Source organism: Felis catus, chromosome F2 (genome assembly GCF_018350175.1).
Source record: "Felis catus isolate Fca126 chromosome F2, F.catus_Fca126_mat1.0, whole genome shotgun sequence".
NCBI lineage: Eukaryota > Metazoa > Chordata > Mammalia > Carnivora > Felidae > Felis > Felis catus.
The window spans coordinates 4,786,480-4,804,838 of record NC_058385.1 but is presented as its reverse complement, the minus strand read 5'-3'; the positions used below and the strand labels follow the sequence as shown (position 1 = coordinate 4,804,838).

The window sequence follows — 18,359 nt, the reverse complement described above, 5'->3', positions numbered from 1 at the left end:
CTCTCTCAACCGGGGCCGTCCCCAAGTCTCCTCAAGACCTCGCGTTGTTTGGGCGTGGGGGCGGAGCAATCCCTGTGGGGGGGAGGGGCGGAGCCGGATGGGGGCGTCCCCGAAGCCTTGTTGACTCCGGCGTCCTCCTGGAGCAGTTCTCGCGCCCCCTGCTCTGCGCATGCCTAGGTTCCCGACGACTCCCGGGGCCGCGACGGTCGGGCTTCCCCAGCCGCGGGTCCGGGCCCCGCCCCTCCTCCGGGCTGCAGCGGCGGCGGCGTTGGCGGCGGTGGTGTGGTGGCGGTGGGGGCGGCGGGCTGCCGTGGAGCCCGCCGAGTCCTAGCGCCTGACCCTGCGCGTCGCTGCGGCGGGCCGGACGGACCGTCTCGCCGCAGGTAACGCCGCTGCCTGCGGACTCGGGGTCGTGCGGGTCGGCGCGTCCCGCGTGCTGGAGTGTGGCGGCGGGTCGGGGAGGTCGGGGGCTGGGGAGTCAAGGGAGGCCGGAGGTTTCGAAGGGGGCCGGGAGGTTGGGGGTCGGGGTCGGCAGGGTCGCAGGGGCCGGGAGTCGAGGGCGGTCGAGGGCGTCTGGCGAGGTCGAAGGGTATGGGAGGTCCGGGCGGATGGTCCTTGGGCTCTGACCCGGGCTCGGGGACGAGGACTCCCTGACGCTGCGGTCCCAAGACACCCACGGGCCCCTTCAAGGCCTTTTCGGTTCCACCCCGTGACTTTCTGTTGTTGTTTTGATTTGGAAGGAAGAGAATCCAGCCTACGTAGGCTCGGGGAAGCCTTGGGGGTTGAGGCTGGGAAGGGATTTACGAGGCTAGAGCAGGCGCTAACATTTTCTTACTTTCTGGGTTTTTTTGTTTGTTTGAGCGTTTACTACCGTTCAAGTGTGGTGCCCGTTTTTTAGGGCGTTTCGAACACTGACGTAGAGAGGAGCCCTGAGTAGAACCAGCGGGAGTAATCTTGCAAATGCAAGATTTTTTTTTTTTTTTAACTTCTAGTACTGTATTTTTGTAGGTCTTTTTTTTTTTTTTTTTTTTTTTAACTGAGAAGTCATAACTATGTTTTGAAAATTACACATTAGAAGTATTTGGGTACGGAGGAGAAAGTACAGTTTTACCAGTGGCTGTTTTCTCCCGGTTATTTTTTTAATTAACAAAATTACTACGTGCTCTTTAAGAAAAAAAGGAGCTAAACAATGAAGACGTCTGCTCCCCACCCCCTTCCCCCCATTTTCCCCTCTTACTACCCAGGGTAACCAGTCTACAAGTGTGGTGTTTAGCCATTCAGGATTTTTCTATGCTTGTAAGTATGTTTTAAGAAGAAAATTGGGATCATCCATAGTATATATGCTTTTTATTGGCCAAGGGTACTCACGTTTAGTCCTCCATTTTATTACATACCTCATTCTTTGTAAAAGCTACATAGCTATGTTGGTTTTTAATGCTGAACGTTGTATCCAGTTTTTCTGTAATGTTTCAACTATTATTAAGTAGCTTTGAACAAGGGTTACAAGCTGTTATTTTGAAACAAATGTGGTAAAACTTCAAGATTGTCTAAGGCCAGATGGGGATACTTACATATTAGGCAAGTTAAGTAATATGTTTACACAGAGTTTATGGTAGCTTACATGAAACTTGGATGACTCCATAAAGCAGGTTTCTAAAGTAGTTTCTTTTTTGTTTTTTGGTACGTGCATTTTTCAAGGTAGATTTAAATTCCATACAGTCAGTTGAGAACAAAATCAGTTCCTTAAACTTGAACCTGCTCATGTGAAGAAAAAGTAAAAGGTAGAAAGCCAGTGGCCTAGAAGTTTGCATTTCAAAACAGATTAAAAAAACAAAACCTCCCAGCAGCCAGGGACTAAATATTTTGATAGTCGACCCTAGGGAGTGAGCTGGAAGTGAAACAATGATACTACACTGCTTGCTATTAAATAAGACAGAAAGCTGGGAAATTACCACATTTTGTATTTCTGTGTGCAGAAGTGCTGGAGGCCGTGTTGATCTAATCACTGGCATGTATTTATTAACAATGCACTGTGTGTTCATCCTCTTGCTGGCTTCCAGGGAAAACATAGAACTGAACAAGATCATCGCAAAGAAGTCTGGTTCTAAAAGCATGCATATGTCCTGAAATCTTAGGCCCAAGTGTATACTTTTTGGGGGAGCTGTGGCTCAAAAGGAGCCAAAACATCTATGGCATTTTAGTTACAGTTGCTGGTAATAATATGCTTTTTCTTTTTTATTTCTAACAACATAGGTGACATTCTCTCCAGTCTGAGGATTAATAAACAGGCTCTGATAGATTAACTTAACTGCTCAAGATCTCATCACCTTTTTAGTGGTGGTGGCTGCGTTAGATTCAGGATGAAGCCAAGAACCTGTGTTTTCTTCTCTGCCGTGTTGCCTTTCATTAACGAACAGTGTCTTACAAAATTGTTGAGCTTAGAGTTTTTCCCTCTCTTTGTGCTTAGAGATGTTCCTTACAAAATAGAGACACGAGTATAATCATATGCATTCAAAAATAGCCTAAAAATATTATGAAACTCTGGTATCCTTTTAGATGAGGTTTCTGGTGCTGTGTTATTAAAATATACCTTGAGCTGGTGTCATTAAGAAGGTGAAGGATTGTGTTATTTTAGTCACTCTGATGCCATGCTAAATTTGGGTATCATAGTAAATTGTAGTTATTGCAGGTGTCTTCTTAAAAACTTGGATGGGTAACCTCATATAGGTTAACATTTTTATGAATTATAAACTACTAAGATAAAAAGAGTACAAAGAAGGCCCTAAAAAATGATCTCATTTTTAGTATTTTGTAGTTTCTCAAAAGCTCATCATGACAATTTAATAAAGTGTAGGTCCTAATATTCTGGTATATAGTACGTGTTTTAGTTTCCTCGCATATGTCACACGGTTGCATTTTAAAGAAATACGGCAGAAACTGAAGTTAATAAAGTACGATCAGTTGTAACATGTATTTGAGAAGAAACCCACATATGGGAAAACATTTGAGCTTTTATTTCTTGGTGATTGTTAAGGATGGTAACTGGATTCATATCTAAATGGCAGATCTGCTCTTGATTATCTCTTGGACAACTTAACACTGAAAGCGAGTAGGTTTTATAGTTGTGGGATACAAAAATATGTCAGCACCAGAAAGATGTCTTTAGAGTATGTTAAGACCTATTGACTTTTCAGCTGTTGAAGGGTGGGGAATACAATGCTGCATGTGTGTATTTTCAAAAATTAATAGATCTTATTGCTGATGGAAAGAAATAGAAAGTTTATTTTGCAGTTTAGCCTGAAGTCTTTTTTTGGAGACACACATTCAGGTGTCTCCGCCCCCCCCCCCCCCCCAATCAAGAAACTATGTAGGTCCTATTAATGATAACAAGAGAAGCGTTAGGTAGGATCCAGAGTTTAAAATGTAGTTGGGTTTTAAAAACTGTTTAAACCAACTATTGTGGAATTTCATAGAGGATTGTTGTTCCCTCAATGTTCTGTTTCTGGGGAGAAACTAGTTAAGATGAAAGAGAAGCCAAAATAGAAGGGAAAAAACCTGGGAATTGGCTGTCTCAAGTAGACAGAGGGAGAGGGGTTTCCTGAAATAGTGGGTAATCAGTAGAGTCAAATGTGTGGATGGATGTCAAGGAAGATGAGGACTTAAAAGTTACACTTCTTTGAGCTTTGAGATACTGGAAAATTATCTAATTATACTGTGTTAGCTGTGTCTTGCTGGGGGTTGAGTTGGAATAATTAACACTTTTCAGTCACTTGCAGGCTCTTAGAACCTGTAACAATCACATCATCATAAGTCAGTTTGTAATCTCAGTTCTACGAGCATCTAAAGAGCTGTGGAATGCACAGTGCTGGCAAGGCTTTGTCTTCTCTGTAACTTGCACAAGCCAGCACCTCAGACTTGTGCCTTCGTGTGGCCTTGGTGCATTTTCTCATCCCACTTCTCTGCAAGTGTTACTTTCGATGGAGTTCACAGCTCCGTCTTTAGAGTTGTCTTTTCTCTTTTCCAGTCGCACGCACACCCCTGGTTTCCACTGTTCATTCCCTCCCCTGCTGAAGTCCCAGTGTGCACTGCCAGCCTCATTTTCTTTCCTAAGCTTCAGACCTGCCTTCTGTTCTTGATAAACTCTGTAAGCAACTCTCATTTTGTGATCTGGAACCAGAAGATTCAGAATTAAACTGCGTCCTTTACACATTGAATCTTCCCCTCATTTTCTTGTGTATTTTAAAGGTCTTACCACTTTCTTAGTCACGTAGGCTTAAAATCAAAGGCTACCTTTGATTCTTCGTTCTCTCTTTTTCACACAAAGTCTTTGTACTTCTCTTGCGTTACGGTTCAGAAATCAGGTTCTCCCGCTGCTTTTCCATTTTCTCAGCAACAGAATACTTTGAATCCCTTTGCCTCAACTGCCATTAATAGGAGACATCCCTAATCTCAGGTTTTGCCATTCATCGTGCCTACTGCTGTCAAATTAATTGTCCTAAAGGCAGTCCTGATCACGTTTCCCCCCCCCCTGACAGAAGCAAACAAAACAAAACACACTTCTTGAATGTTTCTTATGCCAGCCTTTGTCCTTAATGCTTTGTTCTCATTTGGTCGTCCTAGTAGTTTTCTGTTGCAGATACTACTTTCCTCCTCTATAGATGAAGAAATTTAGACCTCGCAAGCCTGGAAGGTTGCTAGTTGGTAGAAGAGGTGGAATTTGAATCCAGAACGTGTCTTCCAGCTGTTCCTCCCCAGAGTGGCTCCTGATCAACTCTAGAGTGAAGTTCTTGTTCCTTAGGTTTGCCTTTCAGGTCTCAGCGCTCTTTTTGGAATTTAACTCTTGTTTTATTCAAACTTGTGTTTGCATTCTTTCTGTAAGAGAAAGAATGTAAACTCTCTTGGTTTCTCACGCATTTCCACTTGGAATTTTCTCCCTCTACTATCTCTGCCTTCTGAAGTCCTTCAAGTAAAAAGGCCAGCAGATAACAGCTTATTTCCTCTTTTCTGTCTTCGGGGTGGTAAGGTCTCCCCTTACTCGTGTAGTTGCTTAACCTCTTGATAATCACTTTCTCTTCTGAATTTGTCTTTGAGTAGTCTAACAGTTGTAACTGGATTATAAAATCCTGAAAGCAGAAACCGTGTCTTTCTGTTGTATTTCCCAGGGGATGATCAGGAAATACGTGTGGACGAATATGAAAATGATCACTAGTCATCTCCTTTAATGGCATTTAAGTAGGGTTTGATTTTAGTTGCTAGATGACACAAACAGTAGTTTACTGGAGATTTTAATCGTGTGTGTATATATAACAAAACCAGATTTTCTTGTTATAGGCTATCAAACCAGTTCTTTGTTTCCAGCTTGATTATGATAATCCTTATTGAGTATGACAATTGGTTATGATAATTGTGATAAGTTTACTTTTAAAAATGCTGTTTTGTTTTTCTATATGCATATGTGAGTTCATTGTATATAAAAGTTCTTAAAATTAATGGTTTGATATTTGAATTCTTTTCTATGCTATTAGACGGATTTTCAAATGAACTGTAATATTCTCATAATTCTTTGGCCTCAGCTTCTTCTCTGCTTATATGGATATGAAAAGCAGAATAAAACTTTCCCTATACTGCAGTGTCATTTTCTTCCTTTTGGTGATATTGGGACTCTCCCCAGCTGTATGATTCGCTGAAATGTCCTCCACAAATTACACATAACTCTTTGCTTCCTAAAAAGTTCACATGAAATTTCAGACTTATTTGAACCCATCAAGGTTAATGGTTACCATGCAGAATTTACAATTTTATATTTCTCCGGTATCTGTCTTTGCGTCCCAATATCGTGTTACAGTTTAGTAACTTATTAAGTAATTATTGCTTCATTAAATAATAACAAGGTGGGATATCTTGGTGATGGTGTTGGGGGAGACATTTGGGGTTTCTTTGGGGATGCTGAATGCATGATTATAAAGGAGTGAGGTTGATTCTCAAGCTAATCAATTTGCCAGTCTGCCTGCTGTCAACTTTCTAAAGTGTTCACAGCAACCACAAATGCTCTGGAAATAAAAGTTATAAGCAAGTTTAAAAATAATTCATCGACTTTAAAATTAGGTAATATAGTCACATGGTTCAAATTTCAAGTGTACAAAAAGTTTTGTACACTGGAAATGTCTCCTCCTCAGCCTTCTGCTTTCCCCACTGGGACGTAGCCATTCAAGTCTGGCATGATGTAAAACTAAGAGTTTACTTGTATGCAAGTAAATGTGAATAAATACTCTTTCTCTTTACATAAAGATGAGGTACACTGCACGTGGTTTTTCACTAAATTTATCACTTATTCCATATCAGTAGGTAAAAAGCTTCATTCTTTAAAAATATGTTTTGCAGCCTCAAAGTATTTGCCCTCTATAGTCACATATACAGATTGTGTATGTAATAATTTAACTATATTTTCTCTTGGTGGGCATTTAGATGGTTTTCAGTTGTTTACTGCTATACCCCCTGAAGCAACAATTCGAAGGAAGAGAAGGAAAAAGTAGCAGCTTCTTCCCTGTAGGGGAAAATAAAGCTTGAAAGCTGAAATGGATGTTTCATGGTGGGGAATGAAATGGCTATCTTTTCTGCCCTGGATGATTAACGGCTAAGTGAATGGAGAGAAGGCAAAAAGGACAGTTCGTGCAAAAATGCTTGCTGGAATTCATCGTCGACTGTTGAATTGGTAGAGTAGGGACAGCAGTCCTGATGGGTAGTTCCCAGGACTAGTTGTGTGCCCTGGGCAAAGGTCAGCCCCGGATGTGTTTGGAAGTGCTGAGAAGTAATCCTTGATACCTAGAAACTGGTCTCTGGGACTGTGGCCTTTAACAATATACTTAAAATAGATCGGAAAGCCATTCAGGTGATGAACTAAATTCCCTGTGTATCATCTAGAAGGAAATCTCATGGCCTGCAGTGCAGTCTATTTCATGTGGTCGTTAGGTTTTTTTCTTTATTGTATTATTGCGTGTTCCAAGATCAGATTTGAACTACTAAAATGAATGAAATTAAAAGAAAATTTCCTTCTTCAGTGAGCCTCCCCCCTTCCACATCTATTCCTCTTAGGTTGCTTGGGCAATGGTTTTTTTAATAGTGTGGTGTGAATCCTTTCAGATTTTTAAACGGAAAGGACACATACATTTTAAGAATGTCAGTCAGAATCCTGTTGAATAACAAATAAATGGTAAGAATGATAAAAGTCACGATTGAGTGAAATAAGTGAATAACGTGATGATGGGATACAAGGTAAACAGTGAATGCCCTTTGATTCTTTCAGACCAAGGGTGCTATAAACACAGAGCACTGTCCTGTGAAGTGTAGCGACTGCTTAGGTTCTGTGGCCGCTCTATCAGGTTACCCCTGACAGGTCGTGGTTTTTTTTTTTTTAATGTTTGTTTATTTCCAAAGGGGAGAGAGACAGAGTGTGAGTGGAGGAGGGGCAGGGAGAGAGAGGTGCGCGCGCGCGGGCGCGCGCGCGCACACACACACACACACACACACACACACACACACAGTATCCGAAGCAGGCTCCAGGCTCTGAGCTGTCAGCACAGACCCGACGTGGGGCTTGAACTCACCAACTGAGATCATGACCTGAGCCGAAGTCAGATGCTCAACCGACTGAGCCACCCAGGCGCCCCCGACAGGTCGTTTAAGTTGTGTAGCCTGTGACTTTTATTTTTTTAAAGTACTACCATATGGCTTACTGAACAGTGATGTATTTTCTTTGTCATTTTGCAGTCATTCTGTCTTAAATGTGGGATTTGAGTGTTCTGATTGGCATTAAAAAATTAGGTTTTAGATGTTTGATAGATTGGTCTTTTCACAGTGGTCCTGCGTATGGTTTAGGTTTTTAGAACAGTGGTTCATTTGCACTGACTTATTTCTGTACACCTGTGATTCTCTTTGGTCACCTAACATGCACTTTACTAATCATTGTAGAAATAATAAGTAAAAGATGGCTTGTTTTCGCTTTTTTCTCCATATAACAGCAGTAGGAATTCACTGTAGAAAACCCAGAAAATACAGATAAAGAAGCAAAGGATTGTCAGGAGTTTACCACCCTGGGATGGTATATCCTGTGGTTAATTCTGAGAGATTTCTATGTTACTGAGAATACAAACTAGAAAAGCCCAGCTTTATAAATCATGCTACCACATGAGGCAGATAGATTGGGTGATGGAAGTGTGGAAAATGTGTTTTGAGTTTTCTCCCATCTGGATTCTTCACTGGGTAACCAAGGCTGTGGTAGGCCCTCCGCTTTGTCGATTTGTGCACATGTCCTGCCCAACGCGAGGTTGGTCCTCTGTTGGTGATGGGAGAGCTACGCGCCTCACTCAGCTTTTGTTCTGCTTACGTGTCGTTGTGTTTCAGTAGTCCATCTTTGAAATACTGGAATACTTTGAAGTACCTCTTAATGCATAGAATGAGTACCTTTCAGTTGTCTGTAATCTTGTTACTCTCAGTTGTGTTAGACAAAAAACATTTTACTAATTTAAATAATGTCCATTATTTCATTTGATTCTTTTTTTTTTTTAATTTTTTTTTCAACGTTTATTTATTTTTGGGACAGAGAGAGACAGAGCATGAACGGGCGAGGGGCAGAGAGAGAGGGAGACACAGAAACGGAAACAGGCTCCAGGCTCTGAGCCATCAGCCCAGAGGCCGACGTGGGGCTCGAACTCACGGACCGCGAGATCATGACCTGGCTGAAGTCGGACGCTTAACCGACTGTGCCACCCAGGCGCCCCTTATTTGATTCTTAAAACTGAGGCATAGTCCATAGGAAGGGTAATGGGCACTGGTGAGGTTAACAGTGTTAAGGTAAAGGCCAGGAGCTCAGACCTTCATAAATGTTTGATTCTGTGTTTTTTCTCACTGTTCACCCCAAGTTTGTTTTAAAGTTCAGTGTCTACCTGCTTCCTTTTATATCCATTACTACTCTCTGTTGTGTAGAACATTATTAAAATCAAGTCCTGCTCCTGAATGTCTCCATATTTTTTGTCTAGTGTGTCTTTCCGTTCGTTTTTAGTGAGACACAGAAAACATTTACCTGCAGGCAGACTATTTTTAAAAGGATGCTGCTCCCTCTTGAGGTCAATCTGGAATCATACTACAGTAAAAAAAAAAAAAATTATTTTTATTTTTAAAATTTTTTAACGTTTATTTATTTTTGAGAGAGAGAGAAAGCGCTAGCAGGAGAGGGCAAGAAAGAGGGAGACAGGATCCAAAGCAGGCTCCGCGCAGTGAGCGCAGAGCCAGAAGCGGGGCTCGAACCCACAAACTGTGAGATCATGACCTGAGCTGAAATCAAGAGTTGGCCACCTAACCAACTGAGCCACCCAAGGTGACCCCCAAAGTTTCTTAAAATTAAGTATACGCCAACTTGGTGAACTTCTTGTTCTTTTTAAAATAGTTACTTTGAGGGGCGCCTGGGTGGCTCAGTCAGTTGAGCGTCCGACTTCGGCTCAGGTCATGATCTCACAGCTCGTGAGTTTGAGCCCCATGTCAGGCTCTGTGCTGACAGCTTGGAGCCCTGGAGCCTGCTTCAGATTCTGTGCCTCCCTCTCTCTCTCTGCCCCAACCCACTCGCATTCTGTCTCTGTCTCTCTCAAAAATAAACATTAAAAATTAAAATACTTACTTTGAGACACGGAGCGTGTGCCTAAGAGAGAGAGTGGGGGAGGGGCACAGAGAGAGGGAGAGCAAAAATCCCGAGCAGGACCCACATCCAGCACAGAGCCTGAACCTGGGCTCACAAACTGCAAGATCATGACCTGAGCCGAAATCAAGAGTTGGACTCTTAACTGACTGAGCCACCCAGGCGCCCAGTACTCCGTTAAAATATGACAGTTTTGAATCTGCTACAAATCTTGGCAGGTACCAACAGCTAAGAAAAGATGTATATGTTGTACAGGGTCTTACTCATGCTGAACTGAATTTTTGTAAGCGCTCAGTGAATCTGCATAGTAGCTCTCCATAATTCTAAAAGCAAGGTCAGGAATTAAGCAGCACTGTGCCCTAAGAGGTTTTTAAGCTTGAGCTTATATTTAGGCACACTTTTTCCCAGTGGTGTAAGTATTAGAAACACTGCAAGTTTTTTGTAGTGCTGTGTTCAAGGGTTAGGATTAGGCATAGATTTTCTAAGAGAAAAATGATTACATGGCTTAATAATAACCAGACCAGACAGTTGATGGTTTTATTTTTTGCAGTTTTTCCAGTTGGTACTTCAAATTGAATTTCAGGGTCTCTATGGGGTTCTTTTACTAAAAATTAGTCTGTGGTGTAGTTATTGTTGATTCAGTTGGAGGATTTGTGACCATGCATTAAGAGAAAATGAATTCCATGGGGCGCCTGGGTGGCTCGCCGGTTATAAGCATCTGGCTTCGGCTCAGGTCATGGTCTCGCGGTCCGTGGTGCATTCTAGCCCTACATCAGGCTCTGTGCTGACAGCTCATAGCCTGGAGCCCGCTTCAGGTTCTGTGTCTCCCTCCGACCCTCTGCTGCTTGCACTCTGTCTCTCTCTCTCAAAAATAAATGTTTAAAAAAAAAAAAGAAAATGAATTCCAAGTTCTGTCCAGGGATACGAGCATGTGTCTTTGCACTGATTATTCTTGCAATCTCTTATTTCCTTTCCTGTATCTCAGGGGGAAGATAGGATAGGTGACAGTGGACTTGGGTTACATATTACACATTTAAGTTGGGTTTGTTTGACTCCCTGTGGAGCAGTACTCTGCTGGAGATAGAGGGTAAATAAAATCTGGGGAGTGTATGTAGTAGACAAGTAATGTCCTTCCCCCGCTCCCCCCCCCCCCCCCAAGAGGTTCATGTTTTAATTTCTGGAATCTGAATATGTTATTTTCTATGGCAAAGGGAAATTAAAGTTGCCAATCCCCTGACCTTTGAGTTAGGAAGACTACGCTGGGTTTTCCTGATGGGCTTGGTGTAACCACAAGGTTCCTGGTGGGAAGTGAGGACAGGAGGCGGAGCGAGGAGGACTCCGCCTGATGTTGCTGGCTTTTCAAGATTCAGCAAAGGGTCGTGAGCCAAAGAAGTAGGTGGATATTAGACCCTCGAAATGCAAGAGAACAAACCCTGTTAAAGCTTCCGGGAAGGAATCCAGCCCTGCTGACACCATCATCTTAGCCCTGCGAGACCAGTGTCAGACTGTTGACCTCTAGAACTATAATGTATTGAAGTTGTGTGGATTTAAGTCACTGATGTTTGTGGTGGTGTGTTAGGGCAATGGTAGGAAAGTAAGGTAGGTACGTAGATAGCATTTGCTCTCTTAGGGAAATGACTGCTAAGCAGTCCCTTCCGCCAATAAAACACGAAGATGACCCTCATAAAACTGATAAAACTAGTGCTACTGGGATTTTGTTCTTTTGTGTGTCGTTTTTTCAGAGCACTGAAGGGAGTGAGCGCCAAAGGGAGGGGTGGAGGGAGAGGGAGAGAGAGAGAGAATCTTAAGCAGGCTCCACTCCCAGCATGGAGCTTCCCGTGGGGCTCTATTCCGTGAGGTCATGACCAGAGCAGAAACCAGGAGTTGGATGCTTGGCTGACTCAGCCACCCGGGCGCCCCAGTGCTAGTGGGTTTAAATGGTGGTGGCCTCGAGCCCCTGCCAAGTGGATTTCCTCTCATTTTTGCAGCTTCCTGGAGGCACCTCTGAATTTCTGGAGCTGCTTCTTTTCTTTAATGATAAAGTTGCTCTACTGGGCAAGTGGGTCAGAATGGTGTGCAGGATGCTAGTGAAGTTGGGAGAACCACAGGCATGAAGACCAACTGGAAGTTAGTTTCAGTACTCTAGCTAACATTAATAAGGATAATGACAGAATAGCATTCTGACTAAAGAGGAGTATGAATAATTGAAAAAATTGCTAGTTTGAGAGGTGAGGGACTAGAAGGTTTTGGGTTCACACATAATTTGGAGTGATGGCAGGAATCCCATCCCCTGTGAAATTAATCTGGAAACTTATTAGATGCACTGTGAAATTTGTGCTAAAGAGGAGGATTTTGATTGAGTCAGCAGGGTAGCGGAAAGGAGAAATACGTACCTGCCCTAGAATCCCTGAGGCAGTTATGTTGGAGAAAGGCAGAAGCAAAATCAACAGCCATGACATTGTTTTTCTGGCAGACGAGAGTCTGGGATCCTTGTCAGTTTGCTATGTGGAGTCTTTCCAGTTGGGAGGCAAGAGTCTTGTACTTGAAGAAGTTGTACATGTGCTTTGTTCTCAGTAGAAAGGAAAGACTATCCCTGCGCATTCACTGTAAATACACAAATTTCTACCCTAGGCTTGCCAGCTGTAAAACATGTTTGGAGAGATTAGAGTAAGGTAGTGGGATAAGACAGATTCTTACCAATTACTGTTTTTGAAAGTATTTTTGTTCCTCGAAAACACAAGTACGTCCCAACCCAGCACTCCTTAAAATAAAACAAATGCCCTATAGAAACGTAAGGCTGTCTTTCTGGCAATTACCTCTTCTTTGCTGGTCAGTGCGTTTTAGCACAGTAGCACAGTGTGCGTGGCTTATTTAGTGTCATTTACTGTTGATTTCTTCCAAAATTGTCTTCTGCTAAATGAGCGATACAACAAATCTGTTGAATTCTTTAGTGCCTGCTTATATCTTTAGTTTTCCCTCTACGGTTTTGCAACTCTGGGACTGTTTTATTCCAAGAAATATTTTTTGATGCTCTTTTCTTTCCTTTTGAAACGCCACTTACAAGAAGTAACCTTTACCATTGCTTATCCCTGGCGTTTGTTTCAAGAATTTGGCTTTGCTGTTAACCTGCTCCTTTATTTCTCTGTGGGTTTCTATTTTTGGCTTACCTAACATGCATACGTGAAATTGAATGAGTTTTTCAGTGGTTGATTTTGTCCTTTTCCAAGTGTGCTAATGATCATTGAAATCTATAGGGGGGAAATGGGCACCGGAAAGGTCCCGTGCTGCATTTAACGAGCTCATGTTTAAGCTGACTCCCAGATGCAGCCACTAAGCCATCCTCCCATCTAAAATTTTGACCACGATGGATTTCCTGGGCAGGAGTGTAAGATGGCAGAATTGGCAGCTGCCCTCAGTGCTCTTAGTCACTTGTCTCTCTGACGTTCCTCTGGGATCAGGAGGGACAGCTCTTGCAGCACGGAAAAGCTGGTGACAGGTGTTTAACATTTTGCCGTGAAACTAAAACTCAGAGAGTTGGAAGTTAAAAAAACAACCAAGAATGTTTGCGGGAGATAGCAATTTAAGTCACACGCAAGGGACTGTGGATGTCTGGCTGCAAAGTTTCAGGCTGCTGTATTGTCGGTTCATTTTATTGCCTGTCTGCTTGTTCTCCGTCGCCTCACTGACCTGACTGTAGTCTCCATGGTTGTCAGCATTGTATCAGTCTAGTCCAAACAGGCCGGAGAAACCACACAGGGTGATACGAACAGGGAAAGTTCAATGTAGAGAAGTGTAGAGAAACATTAACAGAATTGACTGGTCAGCAGAAAGAGAGCTCTAAAGAATATGGAAATAGAAGGATTCGCCTCTGCCCCTAAGGGCCATATTTAAGCACCCAAGGAAGAGGCCCACCCAGGGCTGAGATCCAGACTTCGTTGAGAGAGCGTGTGGCTCACTGGGTGGCAGAGAAGTTGCTCTGGTGCCTCCTTAATGGATTTTATAGAAATCTGCTTTCCGGGTACCAGCGAAAGATGTTCACAGAGAGGTGTTTTCCCAGAGGCTGTCTTCGACCAACCACCCAGGGGAGGGCGCTGGGGGAAGCCACTGGCTGTTAACCCGCAAGCACCGCAGAAGCCTGCCGAACAGTGCACCGGACCTAGAAGCAAAGCCCTTTTCTCGTGCAGTGTCCAGCACCATCCACTCGTGCTCCGGCCAGACATCACCTGTCAGTAGGAATTGATGCAGGAAATAGAATTTTTCCCTATTTTCAATTGAATGAATTTGACATATGACACTATAAATTTAATATGTGTGATGTGTCACTGTGATACATTCATATCTTATGGTTGCCTTTGTAGCAATATTTTTCTTTTAATATATATATATTTTTTTTGAGAGATAGAGCATGAGCAGGGGAGGGGCAAAGAGAGAGGGAGACACAGGATCTGAAGCAGGCTCCAGGCTCTGAGCTGTCAGCACAGGGCCCGACTCGGGGCTCAAACCCACCAGCTGTGAGATCATGACCTGATCCAAAGTTGGCGCTCAAGCAACTGAGCCACCCAGGCGACCTGCCTCTGTAGCTTATATTTATCACAGGACATAATTGCAGTTCAGTATTGTCTGTATTCATTATGCTGGGCATTAGATCTCTGTAACTTATTAACTGCGCGTTGCATGTTTGTACTCTCAACCCCCATCAGTTTTACCCCCCTGGTAACCATGATTTTACCCTCTGGAAGTAGAATATTCTTCTTTTTAATTTTTTTAAGTAGGCTTCATGTCCACTGTGGAGCCCAGTGTGGGGCTTGAACTCAGAACCCTGCGGTCAAGACCTGAGCTGAGATCAAGAGTCAGATACTTAAGGGACTGAGCCACCCAGGCGCCCCAGAAAATTTTTGATTTGTACTTCATCTCTCTCTGGTGGAATCAGGGCAATTAACTGCTGCTGCTCTTAAAACCTCTCTCCGTTGCTTTTCCTCCCTGTGCCATTCTCAACCTTTCTCCCAGCTGAAATGATGGCAGACACCTTTTGACATAAAGGCCAGTTCCTGTTTTTATATTTTGTTCCCAGTCAGCTGGTCTTGACTCTTTCTCGTTTGCCTGTATTCTCTGACATTTAAATATCAAAAAGCAGTCCTAGTCCCCGGACCAAATAGTTGAGCACCGCTTCTCTCTTTTTACTACCCTGACTCAGAAATTAGCTCTGTCTACACCTTAAGGAAGGACTCTACGCTTCTTCCCTGGCTTACTTTAACACGATGGGGGGTTTGTTGTTTTAAAACCAGATAAAGGCTTGTTATCTCAGAAAAGGCATCACTTTTTGAGCTTTTGTTGTATGATGTACTGGAAAGAAACTTGGAGCCTTGAATTCTTGGAGTCTTGAATTCTGTCACAGTGGCCTTGAGCAAGCAGTTTTGTCCTGTGTGTGACTGGGTGAACTTGATACTTTCAGGAGTTTTCTTCTTTACAGTTTGTTTTTCTTGACTTCCTTTTCACGGATATCAAAGTGCCGTATCTTATCTGGGTTTATATGCGCAGAAAACTGTATGAATTATGCCTCTGCTGTCATGGATTACAGACTTTAAATTCTAGAATGAGATTTCAGGTGTCAGCAATACATAGGTATCCCCCATTTTATGAACGTCCACATTGTACCACTTGGCTTTTGCAAAAGACCTGCATTAGTAGCTGTTTTCACTAACTGAAGGAAATTGGAAGAGAATTTTCACTTTTATGAAAAGAGCCATTACCTTACTAATGTAGGTCTTTCTGAAAGCAAAGTGGCCTTGGAAAGACTTCGGGGGTGGGGAGAATACCTTTGCCTCAGGCCCCTTTGGGTTGAGAAAGTTTTCTCAGGGACACTCTGGGATAGCCCAGGAAACCTGTAGTTTGTTTTTGATTCATTTTATTCTCCTTTTATTGTGACTGCCACAGTGCCTTGCTGTAAGGAAGATGCCCAAAAGGTCTTGTAAAAGTGAATGATTTAGAAAATGTGGTACCCATGCCCCGGTTGCTTTCAGGTTGCCTTTCTGAACACATTTTAATTACCAACCTTTGTGTAACTCTTTGTACTTCCAGTATTTGCAAAACTAAAGTATTCCTTCTTTTATGAAATTTATTGTGGTTTCACATTGCATTAATAATTCAGAAGAACATTTGTTGAGGTCCCCTGCCCGCGCCCTCCTCCCCCACTGTGTTTTTGTCTCTTTGTGTCTATTTTTTCCTAGTGAGAGTAATCTCCTCACTTCCCATCCTGAGGGCATTAAAGTGTCCTCAACTCTTTCCACCTTTATTAAGGACTCTGGAATCTCTACTGTGGTATCTCTGCTCCCAGGTTAATGTAGTATCATTACATTGTTGAAGATTATTTGTATGTTTACAATATTTTTTTTTACATTTTTTTAATGTTTATTTTTTTGAGAGAGAGAGAGAGAGAGAGAGAGAGAGTGAATGGGGAAGGTGCAGAGAGAGAGAGAGAGAGAGAGAGAGAGGGAGACACAGAATCCGAAGCAGGCTTCAGGCTCTGAGCTGTCAGCATTGAGCCCAATGCCAGGCTCCAACTCATGAATCTTAAGGTCATGACCTGAGCCGAAGTCAGCTGCTTAACTGACTGAGCCACCCAGGTGCCCCTGTTTACAATAATTTTTTACGTATTTTTGGTAGCACACATTTGTCTGTCTCTGGCTATTACATTTCTGGTTAACTTGCTTTTGTTTTGAACTCCTGAAACATTCATTTTGCCTTTTTTTTTTTTTTTTTTTTGTAACTGTAGTATCGCCAACTAAATTTTAAGCTCTGTAAGCTTTTTCTCATCTGCGATGAAGTATGCCCCAAAGCAGACCAGAGTAATAGTGCAGTGGAGGGTATAACTTGTCTAGCACTCAGATATCTCTGCTCTTCTTCCCATATCTTTTTACTGGGAAACTAAACAAAATTGATCACTGGGGGTGGTCTTGAATTATCTTCTTTGTTATAAGGTGCGTCAGTCTCAAAGGCAGAAACAACCTGAGAGGTCTGTGTAACAGATATTGGTCTCACCCTTCCATTTTCATTAAATGAATATCATGCCGAAGTTATTTTATTCATTCGTTTAGTCTCTTTCGTCATTTACTGTTTGCTTCCACTATAGCCTCTCTGGTAAGTGATAGGAATTGGTGAGTAGCATGTGGAGCTTTCTCTTGAAGAAAAATAGTCCTACAGTCAAGTGGGTGAGAAATGAAATAACTTTGTGGAGCAGTGTTTCAGGTATAGTCACGGGTGTTTGAGAGCACTGAAGAAATGCACTGTTGTGGCCCCAGTGTTTGTGTCCCTGAAAAATTTTAATGTCGAAGCCCTAACCCCGAGTGTAGGTGTATTTGGAAATGAGGCCTCTGAGGAAGTAATTAAGGTGAGTACAAAAGGGTCAGGCTCTGATCCTGTAGGAATAGTGTCTTTATAAGAGGAGATGTCAGTGTTGGTTCTCTGACCACACAGCAGGGAAAGGCCATGTAAGAGAGTTCTCACCAGAAGCTGACCATGCTGACACCCTGATCTTGGATTTCTAGCTTATAGAACTGTAAGATAATTTGTGTTGTTTAATACCAGCCTGTGGTATTTTGTTATGGTAGCCTTAGCTGGCTGATAGGCCCCTGAGTGTTCTGGAGGTGGGCTTAGAGGAGATTTCTAGGAGGAGGGGTTCCTTCTCGATTGAGAGATCATTGTAAAGCACTTGGTTGAGTGCCAGGCATCTAATAAATGTACTACTTATTTAGTAAGGTACTTAAATTCTACTAATGGACAAAATCAGGCCTATGGAATTTCAGAACAAAGGCTGAATACTCTGCTTGTGGATGTGTGTACAGATACAGGTATATTTTTAATAATACTGTTGTCCGGTGGTATGGGGTTCAGGTGACAGTCTGGGAAAGTTGAGGCTTTTGTCTCATGACCTTGTTTGTGGAAGACAGACAAGTATCACCTTTGTTAGGGAGATTCATCTTGAGGGGACTGTGGCAGTGGTAGTGAGTTTGCTGTGGAGGATGGGAGCGACTGAAGACCAGAGGTATTGCTAGGTGCTATTGAAAATCCAGTTGAGATTGAAGAACGGAAATCTTTAGTGGTACCGATCCAAGTGGTGGATTTTTTTTTCTTCTGTAATACTCCACGGTATAGAACACTCCACAGAAGAGAGATACTGGATTGATGCAAAGTCAGGCGTTTACAAGAGGAGTGAGGCAGAAAGTTAGAACGAGGGGTTGAAATAATGGAAAGTAATGGAGCGAAGCCATGTTTATCGGACATGTTTGGTTTGGGAAGAAAGTGATATTGATAGGTGTCAGCAGATTATGGTGCATGGCCCAAACCTGGCCCACTGCCTGTTTGTGAATAGCCTGCAAACTAAGAATGGTGTTCACATTTTAAAAAGTTGGAAAAAAAATTTAAGACTAAGTGAGAATTATATAAATGATGTATAAATGTATCTGTAAATATGTGTTATAATTTAAGTTGCAGTGTTCATAAATAAAAAAACTCGGAACACAGCCATACTTGGATTTACGTGTCGTTTGTGGCTGCTTTTGCTCTTACAGGCACAGAGTTCAGTAGTTGTTAACAGAAACTAAGGCCTGCAGGTCCTCAGTTATTTACTGAGGCCCTCAGGTCTTTGATGGATGATCTTTGCTGTAGCACTAGT

The 18,359-nt window shown here is 42.6% G+C and overlaps 1 protein-coding gene across 5 annotated transcripts in view; it reads left to right on the top strand.

The window, feature by feature from the left end:
* Positions 1-249: 249 nt before the first annotated feature.
* The window catches only part of PCMTD1 (protein-L-isoaspartate (D-aspartate) O-methyltransferase domain containing 1), a 68,914-nt gene continuing 50,804 nt past the window's right edge, over positions 250-18,359 (top strand). For 3 of the 5 annotated variants that reach the window (XM_045050164.1, XM_023248502.2, XM_045050165.1), the window contains exon 1: positions 273-383. The gene's annotated coding sequence lies outside the window, so the exon portion shown is untranslated. Of the gene's footprint in view, positions 384-18,359 lie in introns of all 5 variants that reach the window. The other 2 variants (XM_045050166.1, XM_023248503.2) reach the window with 1 other exon arrangement.